The sequence below is a fragment of the Ornithorhynchus anatinus genome, chromosome 3 (assembly GCF_004115215.2).
Source record: "Ornithorhynchus anatinus isolate Pmale09 chromosome 3, mOrnAna1.pri.v4, whole genome shotgun sequence".
Classification (NCBI taxonomy): Eukaryota; Metazoa; Chordata; class Mammalia; order Monotremata; family Ornithorhynchidae; genus Ornithorhynchus; species Ornithorhynchus anatinus.
Genome location: NC_041730.1, coordinates 47,107,960 through 47,133,994, shown reverse-complemented (window position 1 = coordinate 47,133,994; position 26,035 = coordinate 47,107,960). Strand labels below are relative to the sequence as shown.

General features: G+C 43.4%; 1 long non-coding RNA gene across 1 annotated transcript in view; it reads right to left on the bottom strand.

Moving 5' to 3' along the window:
* The window catches only part of LOC120638249, a 44,653-nt gene that overhangs the window by 3,151 nt on the left and 15,467 nt on the right, over positions 1–26,035 (bottom strand). The window contains exons 3-4 of the long non-coding RNA XR_005659812.1: positions 1,559–1,739; positions 1,003–1,109 (exon numbers count right to left, since the gene is read on the bottom strand). This is a non-coding gene — a long non-coding RNA (uncharacterized LOC120638249). The remainder of the gene's footprint in view (positions 1–1,002; positions 1,110–1,558; positions 1,740–26,035) is intronic.

Below are 26,035 nucleotides of genomic sequence, written 5' to 3'. Positions count from 1 at the left end.
GCACTCCCCTGCTTACTCCTGTCCCTGTAGCCCCCTCCCCCAGGGGCACCCTCCTCGGGCAGGAGGAGTCTGTACTCTTGAAGCCAGAGCTAGGCAGATAGCTTCCAACGGAAAGGCCCGGCCAGGAGGAAGTCACACTGACTATAAAATTAAGGGCCCCGAGGCGACTTCACACCCGCTCTCAGATCCTTCCACAGAGCACCTGCCCAAAGCTCTAGACTCCTGTTTCCATAACTCTCTACCCGCCCAAAGAGGGGCGGCCCCTCTCACCCTGCTCTGGTCCCAGCCCTCGCTTTCACGCATGAGGCACACATACACGCACACACCTCCATCACCTTCTGGAGCTGCAAGGGACTTGTTTGGCACCCATGATGCAGTGTTTGACCCTTGACCCCCAAAAGAAATGGCATTTTCTGGAAGGAGGAAATACAATTGTGGGCTTGGGGACGGGAGGGAGGGGGTGTCTGGAGGGCAGCCGCCGTGGCCAGGGGGCAGCAGCCCAGTGCTAACCAATTGCCCCTACAGTGGGGCTGGCACAATCAATCAGTGTCCATAGCATCCGGGCATCCAGGCCTCCGCTGTCCACGGGGTGGGGTGGGCCGGTTTGGGGCAGTGTCATGGCTTCCTGGGGATGGAGGTGACCATTGGTTGACTGATGAGGCCACCCATGGGGAGAGTGCCAACCTAACACAGTTGGGGGTGGGGGACACTTGGATAGGTCTCTAGTGGGGATCCAATTCCTCCAGCCAGGGAGCAGGAAGTTGGATAGGAGCCTCGTCAAGGGTCACTACTGAGCCCAGGGGGACTCGGTCACTGCTCTGGTTTGTGGACTATAAGGATGCAGTGGATTGCGTGTGCATGTACGTGTGTGTAGCGGGGGATAAGATTCCCTTCACTATGCTCTTTCAAGCACTTCACCTAGTGCTCAAAAAAAACCATGGATTCCTTCCACTTGCCTGAAACAGAACCCTGAGAGCCCCAAGCTTAAAGCATACAACTCACCATCCTGTACAGTCCGGTTCAGCACCAACATGTCCTTGGGGAAGCAGGGTTGGACCAGGGGCCAGGTCTTCCGTGATGCACCTGGGGCTCAGGCTCCTTCCTTGGCCCTAAGGATAAATCTCGTCAGGTCTCAGGGTAATCTCACTCTGTGCCCCTGCTCTGGTCAGGGGGTGCTGCAGCCAGGGCCCAGCCCCATCTGTATCCCCATGTTGCAGCTGGACTGTCCCCTGCAGGCTCACTCACACCAGAAGTGAGACCGAGCACAAGAGAAAGAGGAAGCAAGCAAGAGAGCGAGAGAAAGAGAGAAAAGAAGAGTGAGATAAAGCAAGAGAGCAAAAGAGAGAGAGAGAGAGAAAGAGGGAGAGAGAGTGAGAGAACCAGCAATGAGGGGCGACCCCTCTGAGACTTGAGAGAGGCCCGCCATTCACACACCCTACAGGGGAGGCCCTGACTGGCTTTGTCACCCCAGAAAGTCTGGGTTTCCCCAACCAACTCAGGCCCTGCAGCCCCCCTCCCCACCCAACCCACCCACCTCCCCAGTTCCCCAGAGTCTTACCTGTGAGCAGGATTGTCTGGGAGACTTCTCTAGGTCACAGAAAGAAGCTGGGCTGATGCCCTTTCTCTCAGGCAGCCAAGTCCCTGAACACTTACCCAGTGCCAATCTGGTCCTTCACCCCTGCTCCTCTTCCAGTCCACCAACAGTAGATCCGGATGGGGCAAGTGACACCAAGTTTGGCCTGGAGCGACACCACACCCCCTTGAGCACACTCTTTGGCAAACTTGGTGTAGGAGACAGTCCCTGCCCACTGGGAGCTTACAATCTACGTCAGTCTGCCAGGCCACTGCACTGGAGCTCTTTCCATGTGCAGAACACTGTACTAACCCCTTGGCACAGTAAACTAACATGCCAAAAAGAAGCTCACAGCCTAAAGAGGGAAGCATTGACTTTGGAACAACATGGTGAGAATGCTTCAAGGATTTTAGCATTACATAGCATACATGGCCCCTGTTCGCAAGAAGCTTCCGGTCTACATGACAGACATTAAAATTGAGTTACATATAGCTGGAATAGCACATACAAGCTCGGTAGATGAAGGTGTACACCCTGAAGCCACGATAAGCTTGAATCGGCATAAAAAACAAGTAAATCAATACGTAGAGTGAAGGGTGGCAGAGCTGCATTACGACAGCAATAGTGTTTATTGAACGCCGTTTGACAGAGCACCCTACTAAGAGTACGGCGTCTAGGGAAGAGGCTTCAGTCAATTGTATTTATCCAGCACTTACTGCAGAACACAGTATATCCATTGACAGATTCCCTGCCCAGTATGAGCTTGCCATCTAAAGGGGGAGACAGACATTAATACGAATAAATTACATCCATTTGAGTAGGAGCCCGGACAAGTAGATGGAGGAGTCATCTAGAAATATTCTTGTATACTAGATTCCAACTCAACAGGAAATTTGCTCTTAGTAACTCAGTCTCCCAGGCGGCCATCTATGAAGTACTCAGTCAATACATGCGAACCGCAGAAGTGTTGGTGGTGTTCTGGGTCAGGCCGGCATATTTATTAACATTGGTATTGAAGCGCTTACTATGTGCCAAGCACTGTTCTAAGTGCTGGGGTACATGCAACGTAATGAGGTTGTCCCATGTGGGGCTCACAGTCTTCATCCCCATTTTACAGATGAGGTGACTGAGGCACAGAGAAGTTAAGTGACTTGCTCAAGGTCACACAGCTGACGAGCGGCGGAGCCAGGATTAGAACCCATGACCTCTGACTCCCAAGCCCGGGCTCTTGCCACAGAGTACAGAGTACTGTATTAAGCACCATTTAACAGACATTCGCTGCCCACAATGAGTTCACAGTCTACTCCACAGCAGTGGAACTACTGAACTCATTGCTGGACTCTTGGGGCTGTTATGGAGTCCCACGGCAGCGGAATGAGAGATTGTATCTCGGGGTACAGGAATTGGGAAGCCCAAATAGAGTCCCCCAATGGCTAGCTGAGTTGGGCGCAATCCTGCCCTCGTGGGGCACGTGGCAGTAACACCACCCCACTCCTTCCCCCTCGGCAGAAGGATCTTGCTTGTATCTCGCTTCCTGCCCCGGGGGGCTCACATTCTGGTACTCCCACATTGATGCTTCCAGGACGGACCCACGGCGCTCAATTGACTGAGGAGGGTGGAGAATGGGGTCGGGGGAAGGTTTACAATGGGTGGGGGCTGGAGATGCACCCACCTTTGGATAATGGTGGGGGGGGGGAGTGTAAGAACGTTGCACAAACAACCCCTCACCTTCCAGCACATTCCAAGCAAAAAGAACCAGGTTGAGGTTGTGGAAGGTTACTGGCTGCGGTGATTTTATAGTTGAGTGGGAAATACTAGCTAACTGAGACATGGCCCAAGCCCAGGAAGAGAGCTCAATGAGAGACACACACAAGACACACAGAGATAGACACACAGAGACAGTGAGCATGCACCCCCATGCACCCCATAGTTTCTGCCCCATAAAAACCCTCACCTCTAGACCCAGAGGTGAGGGTCTGGTCCCTCCAGGGTGAGCGTCCCTCCCAAAAACAAGACTTCATCACATCACAACCCCTCAACTTCCTCTGCTCCTGACAACCACAGCAGAGGCTGGGCTACAAACACTGAACCCCCACGTGACCAAACTGATTATCTTCTACCTACCCCAGCACTTGGAACACATATTAAATGCCTATCACATATCATCTCATCAACAGGACCAACAACTAAATGGTATCAAACCTTCTCCTCCAACCCTCAGACCTCTTCATTGCACGCATATTATTAATCCATTTGACACCGACTATCCAGCCCTAGTCTCCTGCCTGCCCCACCACACACACACATACTCACACATACAACTCCAGCTTCTAACACCCCCTCTTGGATAATTCAGTACAGGGGATATCACTTATCCTAACCCTAAATTATCAACTCCAGTCATTACTATCACTACTTACTTTGTATCCACTCCAGCAGTGCTATACAAACAGTATATGTATGTTAACTTCAAAATATAAAGAATAAATACCACAGTTTTTCAAGATTACTATTTTTTTCTAGAAAAAAAACATTCTTTATAGTGAAATAAAGAAAGGGTTCCTGTATAATCATAATTTTTTTTAGAAAAACAAATTGCATTTTATTGTCTAGGAAGCAGTCAGGAATTCCAGACTGAATGAACAGACTTAGCCAAGACAAGCCACAGAAGAGGAGTACACAATATGCACAAGGAACAGGGTGCCTAGTGGATAGAGCAAGAGCCTGCAAACCAGAAGGACCTGGGTTCTAATCTTGGATTCATCACTTATCTGTTGTGTGACTTTGGGTAAGTAGCTTCGCTTCTCTGCGCATGGTTCCTCATCTGTAAAATGGCCATTAGATACCTGTTTTCCCTCCCTTATACTTTAAACACCATGAGGAATGAGGGTGATGTCCAACATGATAAACTTCAATCTAACCCAGCACTTTGGACAGTGTTTGAACACTCCAGATGGTAACCACTTGTGGCCAGGGACTGTGTCTTCGAACTTTGTTATACTGCATTCTCCCAAGTGCTCAGTACAGTGCTTTGCACACAGTAAGCACTCAGTGAATATGATTACTGTTATTGATAATTATAATGATAATACATCCTTGAATTTGCAGGTGAGAGTAGGAGCTTAGCATTGCCTAACAGAAAGAGCACGGGCCTGGGAGTCAGAGGACCTGGGTTCTAATCCCAGCTCCGTTACTTGCCCGTTGCGTGACCTTGGGCAAGTCCCTTCACTCTTCAGTGTCTCATTTTCCTCATCTGTAAGTTAGAGATTAATTCTTACTCCTTCCCACTTAGACTGAAAGTTTCACATGCACTCCACAGTTCCAGAGACTGTGCCCAAACTAATAGCCTTATACCTACTCCAGCACTAAGAACAGAGTTTGACATATAGTAAATGTTTAACAAATACCATTTTTTAAAGGAGGATTTCTATAGAGCGATCAAGGTACAACCTCATGAAGCTAAAACAAACAAAAAAAAACCCTTGAAAATAATTAAAATAAATTTGCCTCAAATTTAATTGCCTAGTTTCTTCCACCAGGCTTTAGACAATATGATCACTGACTTTGTCTTGTCATAATCAATCACACAGTCTCAAATTAAATTCAGATGACTGGATCAAAGCAAATCAAATTTTTTAAATATTTTTGTTTCAGCAATCTGATTATTAAACTTTTAGTGATATTATAATTACTTTGGAACTCTGAGCATATGTTTCTACTGAAAGAACTCCATGAAGAGCCTGACTCAGTAAAGGCAGTGAACACAAACTCCAACTCATCCTAACAGTGCAAACTGAAGGTGGGAAGGAAAGTGTCGGATTAAGAAAATGATACTATGAGATATATCTTTTGGACACCCCAGCTTATGCCACCTACATCTGTTTTATTCTTTGCTCACACATGAATTAAACTCATGCTACTTTTCTAAAGGCAGTAACATACCTATAGATATTTACTAAACAAAAAAATGCAGGGATGCTTCAGTAAAGAAAGGCACAGACCAACTCATGCTACTATTTTCAAACGATGATGATGATGATAACAACAATAATGATAAGTGCTCACTATGGGACAAACTTTATACTAATTGTTAGGGTAGAGGTAAGAGCATTAGGTCCCATGTGTGGCTCATAGTTTAAATAGGAGGTAGACCAGATATTGAATTTCTATTTTGTAGATGAGGGAACTGACAGACAGAGAAATTGAGTGATTTGCGAAGGTCATGCTGCAGGCAAATGGCAGATCTGGGATTAGAACCCAGGTCCTCTGACTCCCAGACATATGTTCTTTCCCCAAGGACACAGAGCTTCCTGTTCTTATAAGAAAACCTGATGATAATTTCTGCCAATTTGATTCTTTGGACTGATACCCTGGTTTATAAAGTGGGCACAGATCCACCAATTGATTAACATTACTAATATCAGATAGAACACTCGACCATTCCCCATCTTGTCTTTATCAGAAAATACTTCTCCCAAGAGCAGGTTTTAGTTTAAGTTCACTGTTTTTGGTTTTAAAATTATCTATCCATCTTTCTTTACAAATGAAAAGCTCCAGCTTTGAGCTTCCCACCTACTTGGCTTGCAAACTCCAAAACGTTTTGGCCAACTGGCAATCTGTTAGCAGATGATCTTGGATAAGGTCCGGGTTCCACTTCCAGTGAACCCAAAAATTTCTAAAATGCACAGGCCCAAAATTAGATATTTTGGTGTCTTGAGAAAAATAGAGATAAAAGAGAAATTTGCATTATTCATAAATCTTAAAATAGGAGTTTTGAGAAGACCAGAGAAAACAGAATCAACGACTCCAGAAACCTGATCTAGCCATAATGCTGAAAGGAAGGATTACGCTGTACGATATTTTTAGAGGGTTATCTGAAAACCTTTAAGCAAGTAAATTCAGGGTTTGAAGGAGAAAATAATGGGGAGATGGTGAGAAACAGAGAACACTCTTCACTTACAACACTCTTCACTTCAGGTTGGCAGATAAAGTAAATAATTTAGAAAAAATTAAGGTGAACCATGCAAAAGAAATATAAAAGGGAATAAAGGAAGGAAAAGGGGACAAGAATAGGACAGAAAGGGGAGAAAAGAGTTCTCCTAAGACAATAAAGGCGTAACTCAGTAGACTCTTCCTAAATAAACCTTCTTAAAGAAAATGAATACAAGGTATTGAATTCCTTGAAAGAAAACGGCTTGAAACATATAAAGAAGTAAATCAGTTGGTGTAGAATACCTACCATCTAGGGAGTAGAAAATTGGCTATCAGGAGAAGAGTCCATAAATTTAGGAAAATTTCAGGCTGGAAAAGGGCAAAGAGCATTGTTCTATTCACTCACAATGATATTTGGTAAATGAAAGCTTCATTCACACTGATACTTCTATTATGCATAAAGATTTATGAGGAAAGACACAGGGGAATCTTTTTGTAAGTAGTGCTCCACTCACATCATCAGGGGCCACAAAAGGTGCACAGTTTGATTTTCTTGGGCACAGATATCAAAGTGTGCAAGCACTGTGGCCTCGGGCAAAGAACATAGGCCTGAGAGTTAGAAGACGTGGATTCCAATCCCAGCTCTGCCAACTGCTTGCTGTGGTACCTTGGCTAAGTCACAACTTCTCTGGGCCTCAGTTTCCCCAACTGTAAGGTGGAGAGTCAATACCTCTCCTCACTCCTACTTAATACTGTGAGCCCCATGTGGGACAGGGACCGTGTCCAACCCAAATGCCCTGGCCCGGGGTAGCCCAGCCCTTAGAACAGTGTTTGACATAATAAACGCAAACACTCAAAAACTCAATCTCCTTATTATGGGCACATGATAAGGACTCAATAAATAACACTGACTGATAAGCAGTACTTTTATCTTGAAACAAAAAGAGGCAGCTCTCCTCTACTCTATGAAGATGGCTACAGCCATAAAATCTTTTGTCAATTGCATTTGGAAAAACATTCATTTCTAGACGATGCAGCATGGCCTAGTGGAAAGAGCATGGGACTACTGTATCTGTTTCAGAGAATCTAGGTTCTCATCCCCACTCTGCCACTTGTCTACTTTGTGCACTTGGGCAAGTCACTTCACTTATTCATTCATTCAATCATATTTATTGAGCACTTACTGTGTGCAGAGGACTGTACTAAGCGCTTGGAAAGTACAATTCGGCAACAAATAGAGACAATCCCAACCCAACAATGGGCTCACAGTCTAGAAGGGGGAAATTTACCTTTGCTTGAGTTACCTCACCTTTATAATGGGGATTAAATCCATCTCCCAGGCTATGCTGATTGCAAGCCCCAGTTGGGAGAGGAAGCAGAACTGATAAGGAAAACAACAATTAAGTCTCCATAAAACTAGGGAAATATTTACATTTTGTAAGCTTCTTGAGGGTGGGGATTGCGTTTATCAACTCCATTGTAGGTACTCTCCCAAGCACACAAATACTGTTTGCATCCAGTAGGATATGTAAACAATAAACACCACTGATGGATTACAGCTGAGTGCTATCTCCTGAAGGAAATACGAGTGTCGTTTTTTTTTACAAAGGTATTTTGACAGCAATAACTTATCTTGTACTAGAGGCCTCCCTCACTACCGTGTTCTTCTATTAATGTTCTTTTCTGTCCCACTGACAAATATTTCTCAAAGCAGGCTCTCATTTTGAGATTACACTGTTTTTGCAGCATGCACACTTTATCTTGGCACAAACCACTCGTTTTCACACTTTGACCTTCCATCCTACCTCTTTTTCCAGTTACTCAAGTGTTTTAACTAGTCTGAAGAACAGTTTTATGTGTTCTGGTACAGGCAGACTGACAATAGCACAAGTCTTTTTTGCTTAAAGGATGTGAAAGAATTTGAAAGTTAAATACATATATACATACAGTGCTCTGCACAGAGTAAGTACTCAATAAATACAGCTGAATGAATGAATTTTTTAAAAATACTAAAATGCAAGCAGCATGGCCCAGTGGAAAGACCGCAATCTTTGCAGTCAGAGGAGCAGGGCTCCAATCCCAGCTCTGCCAGTCTTTTGCTATGTGACCTTAGACAAGTCACTTGACCTCCCTAGGCCTCAGTTTCCTCAGCTGTAAAGTCAGAATTCAATACCTCTTCTCCCTCCTATTTAGACTGTGCACTCCATATGGGACAGAGACTGTATCCAACCTGATAAGCTTGTATCAATCTCAGCACTTATAACAGGGCTTGACACATAGGAAGCGCTTAATACAATAAATTGAAAAAAAGTGTTGTTGGTAGAGATTGATACTGCCATATGATCATGTAACGATATCAGCTAGGATTTTTACTCGCTTTTAAAATAATAATGTTGGTATTTGTTAAGCGTTTACTATGTGCAGAGCACTGTTCTAAGCGCTAGGGGAAATAGAGTGTCATCAGGTTGTCCTACGTGAGGCTCACAGTCTTAATCCCCATTTTACAGATGAGGTAACTGAGGCACAGAGAAGTTAAGTGACTTGCCCACAGTCACACAGCTGACAAGTGGCAGAGCAGGGATTCGAACCCATGACCTCTGACTTCCAAGCCCGGGCTTGTAAATACATTTACATGGTTGTAATTCATTTTTAAATCCTCCAACACATTAATGTATTTTCCTTTTTTGCTCTGGGAAGCTCCACTTTGTTTCCTTCTTTTTTGCTAGGCACAATTTTCTGTTCGAACTGTTAACCAGGGTAGTCTTTCCGGGGACACTCCTCCTCTCCAAATAAGAATTCCAGGGTTGCAACAAGAATGGTCTGACACCTCACCTCACAGAAATGCCCAGCTGGCCCTCATGTCCGGGACCAGCACAACCACTAAATTAAACCTCCCTCAGTCTCTCCTTGCTTGGGCTGAAATTAAGCAATCACCAACCAATGGATTTTGGAGCATGCTCTGCCAACAATTTCTGGGCCATTTTTTGAGGTGTTGGAGAGTCCCCTGAGCAAATCACCAAAGAGACTGCTGGACTGGGAATGATATTTAACTGAGCTACATTTGGGACCAGGACTGTATCAGATTTGATGATTTTGTATAGCCTCTGGTGCTTAGTACATATTGAACATTTATTATTCAGTCATTCAATCGTATTTATTGAGTGCTTACTGTGTGCAGAGCACTGTACTAAGCACTTGGAACGTATAACTTGGCAACTGATAGAGACAATCCCTACCCAACAACAGGCTCACAGTCTAATAATAATGATGGTATTTGTTAAGAGCTTACTATTTGAGAAGCACTAAACGCTCAATACATACGATTGAATGAATGAATCAAAGTACTAGGGCAGAGAGAAGATAATCAGGTTCAACACAGTCCCGGTCCCAAATGAGGCTCACAGTTTTAAACCCCATTTTACAGATGAGGTAACTGAGGCCCAGAGAAGTGAAATGTCTTGGCCAAGGTCACACAGCAGAGAAGTGGCAGAGCTGGGATTAAAATCCAGGTCCCTCTGACTCCAGGCCTCTGCTCAATCCACCAGGCCATACAGCTTCCCTGTTTAAAAACACTTAATAGACGGCATGATTTTTATTATTAGAAATGGATGACGCCAGTACCGATAATTTACCTGCATCTCACTGAACTTGGAAAATTCAGTGTATCACTGCAAAATGCCCAAACAGAGGAAGTAGCATTTATGATTTCTACAAAGTCTTTGAATGAAGAAACCTAGTGAATGCCTTCTTCGAAAGCAAATGCCATGTTCAAAAGAGCAGAACATTTATATATAAGATTTAAGACAACGTTCAGATGGAATAAAGAGTTTAGAACTGTGCAGAGGTGCTCAGAAACAGGTTATCCTATAAGGTACTTGAACAAAAATATCTGCTTTTTAACCTTTAGTGGACAAATTTTTCACTAAAAGGAAAAAACACTACCACAATCAGGAGCACCACAAGCTTCTACCCCTCATTCATTTAATATTATGATATTAGGGTGTGAATTACACTCACTGAGATTTAACAACAGTTTGGTGATATTTATGAAATTATTTAGCTTGTAAAGAAAATTCATACTGCTTTTCCAGAAGTTCTGAAATGGATCCTAATTTATAACATGCAAATCTATGGAAAAATATACCCCAAGACACAACAACATTTTCAAGGTACATAATGATACATTAGATACATACCTGATGTGCCTATATTCCTATTTTTAAGGTGAATTTTAACAAAAACACACTGAAACTGAAAAATGTATTTATTTAAGTGTATATCTGCCTGATCTCACTTAAGAGGTAGAAAACTCTGAAGGAAGGGATTAAGTCCATTTGTTTATTCGAATGCTTAGTTAAGTGCCTGGCATATAGTAAGTATTTAAATACTGTTAAAAAAATCTGTCTGAGCCGAGCACCTAACTCAGTGTTATGCACCCTGTGGCTTAGTGAATACTTGGCTAGGATGATATGGGAGATCTTTATTCATGCAAGATACTCTGCATTAAATATAATCCTAGTAAAAATAAACTCCCACTTAGCTTTCCTAAAAGAGCAAATACTACAAAATAAGAGTACAACGTGTAATCAGTCCAGATTACATGTCAGTTACTCTGTCGCTCCACAGACTCAAATCACACAGTGATCTCCTTTCATGCCATAGCTGGGGGGGAAGGGGGAGGGAGAGCATGAACTGACCCTACCTCCTAAAGATGGTATTTGTTAAGGGCTTACTATGTGCCAGGAACTGTACTAAGCGCTGGGGTGGAAACAAGCAAATCGACTTGGACTTTGTCCCTATCCCATGTGGGGCTCATGGTCTCAATCCCCATTTTACAGATGAGGTAACTGAGGCCCAGAGAAGTTAAATGTCTTGGCCAAGGTCACACAGCAGATAAACGGCAGAGCTGGGACTCGAACCCATGACTTTCTGACTGCCAGGGCCATGCTTTATTCACTCTGCCATGCAGCTTCACCTACCACAGTGTTATGGATCCTAAGGCTTAATGAATACTTGATAACAATGATATGGAAATATTTTTTTTTAATTCATGCACAATTCACATGAAGGTACTCTGCACGGAATACAATTCCAGTTAGACTATAGACTAGACTGCTCGTTGTGGGCAGGGATTGTCACTGTTTATTGTAGTATCGTACTTTCCCCTGCGCTTAGTACAGTGCTCTGCACACAGTAAGCACTTAAGATGACTGAATGGACTCCCAATTATCTTTGCTAATACAGCAAATGTTACAAAATAAGATCAACTCCCCTCCTTCACTTAAATCACACAGTGATCTTTTACACCTGTGGGGTGTGATGAACTGATCCCAGCATCTAGCACAGTGCTATGAATCCTATGGCTTAAGTACTTGGCAATGGTGAAATGGAAGATTGTTTTTTTAAATTATGCATAACTTGCATCAAGGTACTCTAATAAAAATTGGAAGTTTTTTTTTTTTTAAATCATGCATAACTTGCATCAAGATACTCTAATATAAATAATAATGGTACTTAAGTGCTTGTCATGTGCTAAACACTGTTCTAAGCGCTGGGGTAGATAGAAGTTAATCAGGTTGGACAAAGTCCCTGTCCTCCATGGGGCTCACACTCCCAATCCCTATTCTATGGATGAGGCAACTGAGGCACAGAAAAGCAAAACGACTTGCACAAGGTCACACGGCAGACGTGTGGGGGAGCTGGAATTTCAAACAGGTCCTTCTGAAGCCCAGGCCCTTGCTCTACCCACAGGGTCATAAAGCTTCTACTCTGCACTGAATATAATTCCAGTTAAATTCCCCATTACCTTTACTAATACAGAAACTAACACAAAATAAGATTACCTCCCCCCATTCACTCAAATAACATAGTGATCGTCTTTTACTGCCTGAGGAGGTGAGGAGGGGGCATTTCAGGGACCCAGCAGTTAGAGAAAGAAAGGGGAAAGTAAGCTATCACCAGAAAGGTATAATACACCCACTTCTCTACACAGTAGGTGTTCTGTTCAAGCAAAGCCTCGCTTTAAGAAAAATGTGTGCTTGACTGAAAACTCTCTTCCTCTAGAGATCTATTCTCCAATTAATTTCCACTGTCCCTAATAATAATAATAATGGCATTTGTTAAGCGCTTTCTATGTGTCAAGCACTGCTCCAACCACTGGGGTAGATTGAAGCTAATCAGATTGGACACAGTCCCTGCCCCACGTGGGGCTTCCAGTTTCTTCTTTTCCTCCCTTCTCAACACCCTGACTTGCTCCTTTCATTCATCCCTCCAACTCAGACACACAGCACTTATGTACATATCTGTAATTTATTTATCTTAATGTCTGTTTTCCCCTCTAGACTGTAAGCTCATTGTGGGCAGGCAATGTGTCTTTCATATTGTTCTACTGTACTCTCCCAAGCGCTTAGTACAGTGTACACACATATTTATTATTCTATTTTATTAATGATGTGTATATATCTATAATTCTATTTATTTATATTGATGCTAGTTTAACTTGTTTAGATATGTCTCCCCCTTCTAAAGTATGAGCCCGTTGAGGAGGTAGGGATTTTCTCTATTTGTTGCTGAATTGTACTTTCCAAGCATTTAGTACAGTGCTCTGCACACAGGAAGCACTCAATAAATATGATTGAATGAATGCTCTGCACGCACTAACGACTCAATATGACTGAATCAATCTCAATTCTCATTTTACAGGAGATCCCTAGTTAGGCTACCCTAATAACCACCCTTAGCCCAAATGGATTTATAAGTATATAAACTCCACCTATTTAGGGAAGTAGCTTGGCTCAGTGGAAAGAGCCCCGGCTTGGCAGCCAGAGGTCATGGGTTCGAATCCTGCCTCTGCCACTCATCAGCTGTGTGACCATGGGCAAGTTACTTAACTTCTCTGTGCCTCAGTTACCTCATCTGTAAAATGGGGATTAACTGTGATCCTCAAGTGGGACAACCTGATTACCCTGTATCTCCCCCAGCGCTTAGAACAGTGCTCTGCACATAGTAAGTGCTTAACAAATACCAACATTATTATTTATTGCTTCATTTTTTATTTATTTTTCTATAGCATTTCTAATATTAATGGTCTCTGTTAATTGGTGTCTTCTTTCCACTGTATCTATAAAACTTTGAGCTGCCTCACTCCTGCACATTTGACTACAATCTCTTGAAGGGTTTTGACTTACTGAACTCAATCAAGTCTTTATTACAATATTTCTTCACCCAATAAGCATCCAATATTGAACGAATCAATCGGCTACAGAGAAGCAGCATGGCCTAGTAGAAAGAACACGGGTCTGAGAGGCAGAGGACCAGGGTTCGAATCCCGGCTCTGCCCTTTGTCTGCTGTGTGACCTTGGGCAGGTCACTTCACTTCTCTGGGCCTCAGTTCCCTTATCTGTAAAATGGGGATTAAGACCGAGCCCCACGTGGGACATGGACTACGTCCAACCTGATTAGCTTCTATCCTAGCAGTTGGTACAGTGCTTGACACATAGTAAGCACCTAAATATCACAATTATTATTATTATTACACAGAAAGAAGTTCAGGGACCTGGTGCAGATGTGACAGGAGAGAATCTGAGATGAAAAGGGACTAGGAAAGATTAGGGTCAGACTTGCAGAGAAGCGTAGACAAAAGATGGAGTGAAAAAGCTGGGCTAATGTTAGTGGCATGCAGCCAGAAAGGCAACCGAGATCCTGAGGTGAACTGGGTGATAAGGAGACCACAGGATTTGAAGCAGAGGAATGAGGGGGATAAAGTCATGGAGTGGAGGAAACCACAAGGAACCTAAGACTGTATGGGGGTGTCAGCTACGTTTAGTTGCATTGGATTTGGGGGGTCCATGAGGAGACCAGGCCTCATCTGGGTATTCGTGGTTACCTCTTTGTTCGTCTATGGTAGAGTTTAATCGTGTGGTGACAAAATCCCCACAAAAAAGAAAATCTTGCTCTGGGTAAAAACAAAGATCACAGAAATTACTATAAATAAGCTCCAAATTGGAGGATCACCAAAAAGCAACAGTCAGTTGCATATGGAAATCTCACCACTCATTACGTGGCTAAGTATGAGCGGGATTAAATCATTTACTTAACAATGAGTTTACTCTTTCAAATTATGGAAAATGAAGCCTAAATGAAATCCTAACCTCAGAGCTTAGAGGTCTTTGTTTAATATAATAATTCTTGGATTCGGGGGAAACAAAAAGCCCCGGGGTCTAGGTGGATAGCAACGTGCGACTGGCAGGGAAAACTGATAACGTCCCACATGGATAAATCCGAGTTGGCTTCACAGTGAAACTTAACTTGACTGTTCCAGGAAAAATAGAGCCACTTACTGTAGAGTCAGATAAAGGTTTCAATATAAGTCAGGGTCCGATGACCGTGGAGGCCTTAGAGACTGCTGACCTTGGGAGCTTCCATTTGTTGCCAAGATGTGCATGACTCAAGCAGCAGCCATTTCAGATGCTAACTCTCTGCCACTTGGGGCATTGGCCTTAGCTTAGCCTTCCCTAACTAAGCCCTCTTTACCTTTTTTTCAACTCTCTTCTGCGTCACCGTAACTTGCTTCCTTTATTCATGCCCCAGCCCAGTCCCACAGCTCTTAAGTGCATAAATGCAATTTATTCATTTATATTAATACCTGTCTCCCCCTTGGGACTGTAAACTCGTTGTGATCGGGGAATGTGTTGATTATATTGTACTCTCCCAAGTGCTTAGTTCAGTGCTCTGCACAAAGTGCTCAATAAATACGATTGACTGACTGACATTACAAAGACAGTACTCGAAATAGATTTTCCCCGAGTGGCCATCGCTTGCGAAGAGTTTCGGAGAAAGAGAGGGGTGAAAAGAGAGGGCCCTCCAGTGATGGCTACTGCATCTTTCACCCCTCCTGGCCCCGTGTGATTCTGTGCCTTTGAGACATCCATTAACATCGACTGCCAAGTCTCCTCCACCCCAGATCAAGTTACACTATTTAAGCGCTTACTATGATCTGAGCGCCGTATTAAGTGCAGGGGTAGACACCAGGTTGGACACAGTCTGTATCCCACACGGAGCTCACAGTCCCAATCCCCAGTTTACAAATGAGAGAACTGGGGTGGAGGGAAGTTAAGTGACTTGCCCACGGTCACACAGCAGACAAGGGACAGAACCTGGATTAGAAATCTGGTCCTTCTGACTTCCACTTATTATTAGCACTCACGGCTCCTCTCTACCCCAGCTCATTTTAGCAGGAATAGTGATCTTGGCTGTATTCCGAGACCTGAGGTATGAAATTCTGGCCAAGTTTGAAGGGAGGGAGGAAGGTGCAAGATAGTTCAGCTTCTAACCTCAAAAGGCATATATCCCTGACATAGGACAACTGTGTCGTGTCCCACTGTACTCTGCCAAGCACTTCGTTCAATGTTTCTCACTCTGAATATATACCACTGATCAATTAATGAAAACTGATCTTATAATACTCAAGCCTTGACCAATGCTATGAATAAGTACACAGCCATTTCTTGTCTATGTGACCCTGGGCAAGTCACCACTTCTCTGTACCTGAGTCTCCTCATGTGTAGAAAATGGAGATTAAGAATGTGAGCCCCGTATCGGACAGGGACTATGTCCAACCTGATTTTTCTGAGTCTTCCCAGTGCAATACAGTGTGAGGTACATAGTAAGAGTTTAAAATATATCAATTAAGAAAAATCATCACTATATTCTATCCTGTCAAGCACTGCTAAAAGAACATGCCCTAGAAAAGCAGGGTGGCCTAGTGGAAAAGTACCAGACTCAGAGGCAGAAGGACCTGGGTTCTAATTCCAGCTCCACCAATCCTCTGCCTTGCCACCTTGGGCAAACCACTTAAAGTCCCTGTGCATCAGTTACCTCATCAAAAGAGAATTAACACTGTGAGCCCCATGCGCGACAGGGATTGGGTCCAACCTGAGTACCTCATATCTACCCCAGGAGGTAGTACACTGCCTGGAACAGAGTAAATGCTTAAATACCTGATTTGGGGGTCTCTGCTCCCACTTCGCTCGACACCCCATTCTCTAGGAGGTAGTCTCATTTTAAACCAATCAGGTGGCACATACTAGTACAGCAGCTGATTCTGCTCAGCAGAAAGCAAAAGATAGGTCTGTCAGATTTATCGAAAAGCTTACTGTGTGCATAGCACTGTACGATGCACTTTGGGGAGTACAATAACAACAACACAGACAGATTCCCTGTCCATAACAAGCTTTAAGTCTGGGGGTGGTGGATGAGGTCTTTCTGCCACCGGATTTGGCCTGAACTCAGAGGAGGCCAAGTGATGCATTTACAGAAATGAATTACAATTTTTAAGCAGAACAGTTTTGGAAGTGCAAAGCAAGCCAGATGCAGACCCTAACCAGGTCATCATTTGGGTTTTGTCATGCACTAGTTCTTCTCAAATCAGACCGTTGATCACTGCCACAAGCCATTTCAAAACCTATTTCCTGAGCACTCCATATTGAATTGGCATTTCCTCTGTGTGCATTTCTTTGGTGTTCTTAATGATATGTCTCTCAATTTACCACTTTGAAAATCAAAACTCGAACAGGTTTAAGGAAACATAACACGTGCACGAACATAACCCTGTTCTACTCTAGCAACACTCCCTTTACAACACAGAGTCTAGACAAAGCAAGATGTGGTTAACAACCATTGTTAGGTTAGGTAAACAATCTGCTTATTTACAAAGGGCAAGTGCAGTGTTAAAGTATTCTCCAAGAGACAATATTTATACTCAACTCCCGGATTATTAAAAAACACACACAAAAATCATTTACTCGCTGCTTTGCTAGATCATATACTATCATCATTGGAAATTATTCTGTCAAAAACAAACCACCTACACTACGGGATACAAATTAGCAACCTGGTGCATCAAATTACATTCAAATTACCCAGCTGCAATTCACTTTTTAAGTCCAGAGGTGTAATCACATGTTCTCTTGCCACCTGGGAGAACTCTTCAAAATTCAGTTAGCTCCTTGGCAAGCTTGATCATCCTTTCCTACTAATTCATAAAGCAATACTCGTATCACCTTCAGAGGACACATTAATGCATTATCCTGATATTAGAAACATATTGATGTTGTCAGTACATGCTAAGCAAAACCAAAGCAGGGCTGGAGACTACCCAAATAATAATGATGATGATGATAGTAATAATAATTAGACATCCATCTCTGGTCTATGAACTTGGGCAAGTCGATTAGACTGTAAGCCCATCAAACGGCAGGGACTGTCTCTATCTGTTGCCGACTTGTTCATCCCAAGCGCTTAGTACAGTGCTCTGCACATAGTAAGCGCTCAATAAATACTATTGAAAATACTATTGAATTCACTGGGCCTCAGCTAGCTCATCTGTAAAATGGGGATTAAGCAGCTTCTCTCCTTCGTACTTAGTCTGTGAGCATCATGTTGGACAGAGACTCTATATGACCTAATTAAATTGTATCCACCTCTGTACTTACAACAGTGTTTGCCACATAATAGCAACTTTAATACCTTAAAAATATATAAACCTTGAGAACCTGGGGCATCTGAACCCTCTCTGTACTGGTGTCCAGGGAGTAGTGATAACTCCAGAAAAGTCACTCATAACCAGAATCCGCGGCTACTCCTTATGCACTTATGCGTATATCTATAAATCATGTTATAGATTTATGTATACCAATGCCTGTCTCCCCTTCCAGGCGGTAAGCTTGTTATGGACAGGGAACTTTTGTGCTATTTCTGTTGTACTGTACTCTCTCAAGCTTTTAGTACAGTGCTCTTCCTATAGTAAGCACTCAAAAAGTACCACTGATTAACAAGAGTCACTGGAATCCCCAGGTAGTTCAGACTAGCTAGACTGATTGCCACATCCCTCAAGACTAGAGAATGGAGGCTTTTTTGTCATTTCTGTCACACCCAGCACACTGCGAGTTTACAATCTCGGTGTCATCTTTCACTCGTCTCTCTCGTTCACCCCACACATCCTATCCGTTACCAAGACCTGCCGGTTTCACCTTTACAATATCTCCAAGATCCGCCCTTTCCTCTCCACCCAAACGGCTACCTTACTGCTACAGGCTCTTGTTATATCCCGGCTAGACTACTGTGTCAGCCTTCTCTCTGATCTCCCTTCCTCCTCTCTCGCCCCACTCCAGTCTATTCTTCACTCCGCTGCCCGGCTCATCTTCCTGCAGAAACGATCTGGGCATGTCACTCCCCTTCTTAAACACCTCCAGTGGTTGCCTATCAACCTCCGCTCCAAACAAAAACTCCTCACTCTAGGCTTCGAGGCTCTACATCACCTTGCCCCTTCCTACCTCTCCTCCCTTCTCTCTTTCTACCGCCCACCCCGCACACTCCGCTCCTCTGCCGCCCACCTCCTCACCGTCCCTCCGTCTCACCTAACCCACCGTCGACCCCTGGGCCATGTCCTCCCGCTGTCCTGGAACGCCCTCCCTCCTCACCTCCGCCAAACTAATTCCCTTCCCCTACTTCATAACCCTACTTAAAACTCACCTCCTCTAAGAGGCCTTCCCAGACTGAGCTCCCCTTCTCCCTCTACTCCCTCTACCGCCCCCCCTTCACCTCTCTGCAGCTAAACCCTCTTTCCCCCGCATTTCCCTCTGCTCCTCCCCCTCTCCCTTCCCACCCCTCAGCACTGTACTTGTCTGCTCAACTGTATATATTTTCATTACCCTATTTATTTTGTTAATGAAATGTACATCGCCGTGATTCTGTTTAGTTGTCATTGTTTTTACGAGATGTTCTTCCCCTTGTGTCTATTTATTGCCATTGTTCTTGTCTGTCCATCTCCCTCGATTAGACTGTAAGCCCATTAAACGGCAGGGACCGTCTCTATCTGTTGCTGACTTGTTCATCCAAGCGCTTAGTACAGTGCTCTGCACATAGTAAGCGCTCAATAAATACTATTGAATGAATGAATGAATGAGTTTACAGTCTAATCTCTTTTGCCTCATCTATTCCCTTAGATCTGTGACCTTTGGGCATTTGATATTCATCCCATCCCCAGCCCACAGCACTTAAATCAAACAATATTCATTCAATAGTATTTATTGAGTGCTTACTATGTGCAGAGCACTGTACTAAGCGCTTGGGATGAACAAGTCAGCAACAGATAGAGACAGTCCCTGCCGTTTGACGGGATTACAGTCTAATCGGGGGAGACGGACAGACAAGAACAATGGCAATAAATAGAGTCGAGGGGAAGAACATCTCGTAAACACAATGGCAACTAAATAGAATCGAGATGATGTACATTTCATTAACAAAATAAATAGGGTAATGGAAATATATACAGTTGAGCGGACGAGTACAGTGCTGTGGGGATGGGAAGGGAGAGGTGGAGGAGCAGAGGGAAAAGGAGAAAAGAGGGTTTAGCTGCCGAGAGGTAAAGGGGGGGTGGCAGAGGGAGTAGAGGGAGAAGAGGAGCTCAGTCTGGGAAGGCCTCTTGGAGGAGGTGAGTTTTGAGAAGCAGCGGGGCTCAGTGGAAACACCGTGGGTTTAGGAGTCAGAGGTCAGAGGTCATGGGTTCCAATCCCAGCTCCGCCACCCCTCAGCCATGTGATCTTGGGCAAGTCACTCAACTTCTCGGTGCCTCAGTCACCTCATCTGCAAAATGGGGATTAAGACTGTGAGCCTCTTGCGGGACAACCTGATTACCCTGTATCCATCCCAGCGCTTAGAACAGTGCACGGCACATAGTAAGCACTTAACAAATACTAACATCATTATTATTACAAATGTTACATTACAGATTACTTACATTAATGCCTGTCTCCCCTTCTAGACTGTAAACCTCTCACAGACAGGGGATGTGCCTGCTAATTCTGTCGTATTGTATTCTCTCAAGCTCTTAGTAAGTGCTCTCAACATAGGAAGCACTCACTAAAAAGAGAAGCAGCATGGTTTAGCGGAAAGACCATGGGCTTGAGAATCAGAGGTTGTGGGTTCTAATCCCTACTCCGCCACTTGTCAGCTATATGACCCTGGGCAAGTCACCCAGCTTTTCCGTGCCTCAGTTACCACATCGGCAAAAAAGGGGATTAAGACTGTGAGACCCACGTGGGACAATCTGATAAACTTGTATGTCTCCCAGTGCTTAGAACAATGCTTGGCACATAGTAAGCACTTAAATACCATCATCATTATTTAAAACCACTGCTTGACCATTTGATTCACGTTCTCATGTTGGGTGACACTTCAGACAGCCACTTGAGTATGCCCCTTCATAGAGTTTAGGTAACTACTCACTCCAAATCCGTAGTGCCTATGTGCATCTTGATTCTATTTATTGCTATTGTTCTTGTCTGTCTCCCCCGATTAGACTGTAAGCCCGAAGGGCAGGGACTGTCTCTATCTGTTACCAATTTGTACATTCCAAGCGCTTAGTACAGTGCTCTGCACCTAGTAAGCGCTCAATAAATACTATTGAATGAATGAATATCTTTAAAATTTTGCTGCTTCCTTTTATCTATAATAATAGTGTCTGTTTCCCCCAAATAGATCATAAATTTCTGAGGGCAGGGACTGTGTCTACTAACTCCATTGTACTATCTGAAGTGGTTAGCATAATGCTCTGCAGAGAGCATTGAATAAACTTCACTAAATATTTGATTGATATCATCCCTTTTTTAAAACTAAATTCTACTTATTGTAGGTATATAGTATGCCCTTGGAGAATCACTTAGATTGGCGATCATGTGCTCCTAAGAGCATACGAAGCAAAGGGATGCATGTTGAATACAAAGCAATATGCTTACTTTTGTTCAGAAATAGCTCTTATGGTCTTTGATTTTTTTTTTAGTGGTATTTGTTAACCACAATGTGCCAGACACTGTACTAAGTACTGGGATAAGTAAAAGGTTGAACTCAGTCAATATCCCACAGAGAGCTCACAAGTCAAACCTCCATTTACATCTGAGGCAAGTGAGGCACAGAGAAGTCAAGTGACTTGCCCAAGGTCACATAGTAGACAGGTGGCAGAATTAGAATCCAGATCCTCTGACCCCCAGGCCCAGGTGCTTTCCACTAGGCCACTCTGCTTCTCATGGCTTCTGGTATCTCTTTAAGCTCACCGTGGGCAGGGAATGTGTCTGTTGCATTGTTACACAGTACTCTCCCAAGTGTTTAGGACAGTGCTCTGCACACATAAGTGCTCAATAAACACAACCGACATACTGACCGGCTCCTAGCTATTCTGCCAATCTTTGGGTCGCTCTGTCCACACTGGGGCCAAAATAATGGGAGTCAAAGAGTTTGAAAAAGCAACAGGAACAATGCATAAAGCTGATCCATCTGGGTTAAAGCCTACATATAAGTGTCTGCTTTGAAGAACTGCTTCCCAAGTTCCTAGAGAGTAAATAGTATGATTTTTTCCCCCTTTCTACACTCCCACCCAGAGCAACTAACCATGTACACTGAAGACTTAATAGATATGGACTGAATGGAACGAGGTATGTTACCCAAATCAAATCTTCATGACAATCTCCCCTATAGTTTCTGAGTCAGATCTAACCAAGAATCTTTTTCCCACAAGTTTCCCCAGTAAAATATGCATATTTAAGAAATAAAAATTATATTAATCAAATTAATCAAGTTATAATGTGCACCCTAAAACAGAATGCTATACTGGTCCTAGTTTCATCTAAGTGAATGGGTTCATCCACACATCGATAAATGGTACTTACTGAGCACTTACTGTGCAGAACACCATATTAGGCATTAGGCAGATTTACAAGAGATAATATTCGATAGTATAACACACACACATGCATTCAAGAAGCAGTTGATACGGTCATATTTCTCTTTAGTTTTAGAAAAACAAAAATAAAAAACACTTCAAGAAGCAAGTCACCAAAGCCACCCAATTAGTGATACGGCTAATGTTTACATAAGCAAGTCTTTATATATTTAATAATACAAAACAAGCAATTTAGATTTCAAAAATAAATCTTTGTCTTTCTAAAAAGCAAATTTAAACAGTATCACTGAATAAGCACTGCACCACAATTAAAGGCTGAAGAAACAGCAGGTAAGAAAACTGTCACTGATCAAAGCTCTACAAAGTACTAAAAAAGCCAACATAATGAAGTAATGTTTTTGCACAGGATCTGCTTTCATGACTATAAAAAACACTTCCAAGCGAGAATTTTTCTTCTGAATTTTTGAAATAAGCTTGGGAAGTAGACAGGAATTAGCATATCATGATATCAAATACATTCAATCCAAGACTGATACTGTAACATTCCAAGTAGACCCACTGCAAAGTTTGAACAAAAAAAAAATGGAGCTATTTTGGCTACCAGGGGCTTCAAACCATTTAAAAATATGCCTGAAATTAGAAAGTGTCCCACTTCACCATTTTAATTCTCCAACCATTCATTCATTCAATAGTATTTATTGAACACTTCCTATGTGCAGAGCACTGTACTAAGTACTTGGAATGTACAATTCAGCAACAGATAGAGACGTTCCCTGCCCAATAACGGGCTCAAAGTCTAATCTGGGGAGACTAACAGCAAAGCAAAACAGAACAAAACAAAAACAAGACATCATCAAGATAAATAGAATCAGGGAGATAAACACCGCATTAACAAAATAAATAGGATAATAAATATTATATACAAATGAGCACAGTGCTGAGTGGAGGGAAAGGGGGAAGAACAGAGGGCGGGGGTGAATGTGGCAGGGCTCTAACTAGCAACTTGTAGACAGAGGGGAGTGACACCACAGTGTCCGTGTCTACCCCAGCGCTTAGAACAGTGCTCGGCATATAGTAAGCGCTTAACAAATACCAACATTATTATTATTATTATGCTCTGCATTTATTACTAGCTATGGAATTAGTCTTGAAGACACAACTACAGTGTAATTGGATTAAACTTTTTATGCAAAAAGGTTAGTAGGATGTATCTTGTGGCCCAATTGCCCACCATATTCAAAACAATTTTGCAAAGCTGGAACTCTCTATAATGAAACATACGGTGGTCTTTCCTATGAATTATGCATTCAGTCATGCAAGCAGGTGAATATTTAATTCAACTACACCATCCACCTTTTCAAGAATTCATATTAGAGCCATTAATTGAACAGTGTAAGGGGGAGAAACTATAAAAACTATAAACTTTTTCATCTCTAAAATTAATTACAGAGCCTGCTGGATTCAGGCTAAACTAATGAGAAGCAGCGTGGCTCAGTGGAAAGAGCACGGGCTTTGGAGTCGGGGCTCATGAGTTCGAATCCCAGCTCTGCCACTTGTCGGCTGTGTGACTGTGGGCAAGTCACTTAGCCTCACACTTAGCCTCAGTTCCCTCATCTGTAAAATGGGGATTAAGACTGGGAGCCCCACGTGGGACAACCTGATTCCCCTATGTCTACCCCAGCGCTTAGAACAGTGCTCGGCACATAGTAAGCGCTTAACAAATACCAACATTATTAATGACTCATGAGTGAATGTTTTATGGTCTGCTCCTCAGCTAAGCGAAGAAGCCATTTACCGGACTGAGACCTCTCCTCAGAGCTGTATGGTTGGTTGCCAAGTGGCTTTCAAGTGGTGTGAATTGTTCGGATGTTGAAGATGGACATAATTAATTGTATTTTCCAAGCACATAGTACAGTGCTCTTCACACAGTAAGCGCTCAATACATACGACTGAATGAATGATGTCACTCTCTTACACCTTAAGCAGAAAGACTTGGCCTATCTCCCAGACTGCTCGCTACATCCATTTTTTTTAAAAAAGATGCAGGATAGGGTCAAATGTCAACATGAATTATAATAATGATCCCTTCTGTGTCACCCTTGCATTTGATTTTTTGCCCTTTACCTACAGCACTTATGTACACAGCCAGAGTTATTACCATGTCTCCCTCTCTAGACGGCAAGCTCCTTGTGGCCAAGGACCGCATCTGCCAATTCTGTTGTACTGTACTCTCTTAAGTCATGCCTGCATGTCACCCTGCAATCTTCCAAATGCTTTGTGTAGTGTTTTGCACAGAGGAAACACTCAATAAATAGCACTGACTGATTCCAGTGCTTCCGCACACAGGAAGCGCTCAATAAATGCTACTGATAGATTGATAACTTGCCTCTCAGTGGCCCCCAAATGGGTTTCTGGCATGTGGCTGGGGTCTGCAGTGAAGTGGCAGGGCAGCTGCCATTTGAGGAAGATACAGTGCCCCAACGCTTAGGCAGTTGGGCCCCAAGGAGCCCAAGGAGGCAGTGGAGGTCCGGGTTGCTGCCTCTAAGGGCCACTTCCCTGGGGTGAGCAATCTATACACCTGTTGCTCTGACAGCCCCTTCTGGCACAAAAATGTGCCCATGAACAATTCTCACACAACACTTCCACACCACACACAAAGCTCCCCCAATCCTTCTTTCTCCTCCAAATACAGAATTGTGATTCACACCTTTTTCGGAAAAATCTACACATGCTCACGAATACACACACAACCCTTCCCACCCAAACCCATGAAATTCACACATGTTCCATGAGATCCTTGAAGAAGGCTACTAATAAGCAAAGCCCTCCCGAGGGTATGCCAAATTGAGACAATGCCCTAAAAGGCACCGAAGAAGCCCAGAAGCCTTGAATACCCTTCAGGCTGGCAGCAGAGCTGGGCAAGGGAACAAATGGGGCCCAAAACCTATCACCCACAGAAACCAGATGTGAGGGAGAAGGGATTTCCAAGCTGAACCTCTGTCCTGGTAAATCATTCCTCTCTTCAACCATCCTTCCTGCTCCCCTGAAGCTCAGTGGCCACCCTCCACTGGGGCCTTTTACCCACTGGGCAACCATTCTGTTAATAATAGTCATCAAGATATCAATTATCAGGAAAATGATTGTAACCAACTGTTCATCTCCACTCAGGACCAAGAGAGAAAATAAGCTTAGGCTGCTGCATCAGAGATTTAGGTTGGCTAGGACAATTTTCCAACAAAGGATTATTCAACACTGAAATGATTCGGTGAGACATTAGGCAATCACATTTTTGTAAAATCTCCCAAAATAGGATCCTTAACCCTCTGGTTGACTCCTGCCCACAGACTGGAGAGGTTAAAAGGTCTTAAAATCCTTTCATACTACAATTTTGTTATACTTAATTTTTACAAAAAGAACCATTAGGCACCCTTTTTTTCCCCATAGTATCTGTTAAGCACTTACTTTATGCCAAGTACTGCACTAAGCACTGGGGTAGACACAAGCCAATCAGGTTGGACACAGTCCAAGTCTCACATGGGGTTCATTCTTAATCTCTATTTTACAGATGAGGTAATTGAGGCACAGAGAAGTGAAGTGACCTGTTCAAGGTGACAAAGCAGGCAAGTGGCAGGACTGGAATTAAAACCCAGATCCTTCTGATTCCCAGGACCGTGGTCTATTTACTAGGCTATGCTGCTTTGCCATAAGTATGGCACAAGATTTACATCATTTTGTTGATTTCCTTCATGATGCCCCACCTCCTCCAGGAAGCACTCCCCACTTAAGTGCCATCT